Here is a 966-nt window from a genome sequence, read left to right on the forward strand (position 1 = left end):
TTGAGAAATTCAAAATTTTGAGATTTTGAAAAAATTGCTCAAACCTGCATATTATAGCTTGTCGAGCCAGGTGAAATTATATAATGTCAATAAAAATTCCAAAAACATACATACATAAAACAGATTGCGCCAGTGGCTGTTTGATAGTTTTTTCTTGTCTTTCCAGTTGTGTAAAATGATTTTTTTCACCACAGTTATTGCTATCAAGGTGAATATGTAGGGATGATTTGGGATTGTGAGTGAGGAGAGGTTGCCTAACAGGGCTCCAGAAGGGGAGAGTAGGATGCTGAAGTTGAGGATTTTGGATAGGTTTTTACTTCTTCTCTCTGCTTTTCGATTATGTAAAGCAAGTCATCATGTTTTTTTTTTTAAGATTATTTTTTGTTTTTTTATATGCAGCAAAAGGCCGGGGCCGGATTCGAACCTGTGGCTGCTGCCGAATGGACACAGCCTCTGTACATGGGGCGCCGCTCTATCCACTGATCCACCAGGTGCCCCAAGTCATCATGTTTTTGACCATTATCTGTAAATATTACATTTTTTGTCTGTCTACTCTTGTATAATAATTTTTCTATTTCCTTTTTTACATAATCAAAATAAATAAATCCAAGTCAAGTCAGGCGGCCGTTTGTGCCAAATTTGAGAAAACTCCCTTAATGCCATCTTCAGATATTACGTTCCCGAGAATGAGACGTAGGTCACAGTGACCTTGACCTTTGAACATCTTATAAGTTCATACTTAAGTCCAAGTGGATGAGCTAAATTTGAAGAAATTCCCTCAAGGCATTCTTGGGATATTGTGTTCTGAAATATGGCATTCACGACAACCCCAAAACATATCTCAGGCCACAACTGCAAAGGCATAAGGAGATTCTGAAACAAGTACTGATGTTCATTATTAGTTTTATTTATTCACTCATCCCTTTAATGTTTTATTTAGCATGACAATATGTGCTGCATTTTTTA

The sequence above is a fragment of the Plectropomus leopardus genome, chromosome 8, assembly GCF_008729295.1.
Source record: "Plectropomus leopardus isolate mb chromosome 8, YSFRI_Pleo_2.0, whole genome shotgun sequence".
NCBI lineage: Eukaryota > Metazoa > Chordata > Actinopteri > Perciformes > Serranidae > Plectropomus > Plectropomus leopardus.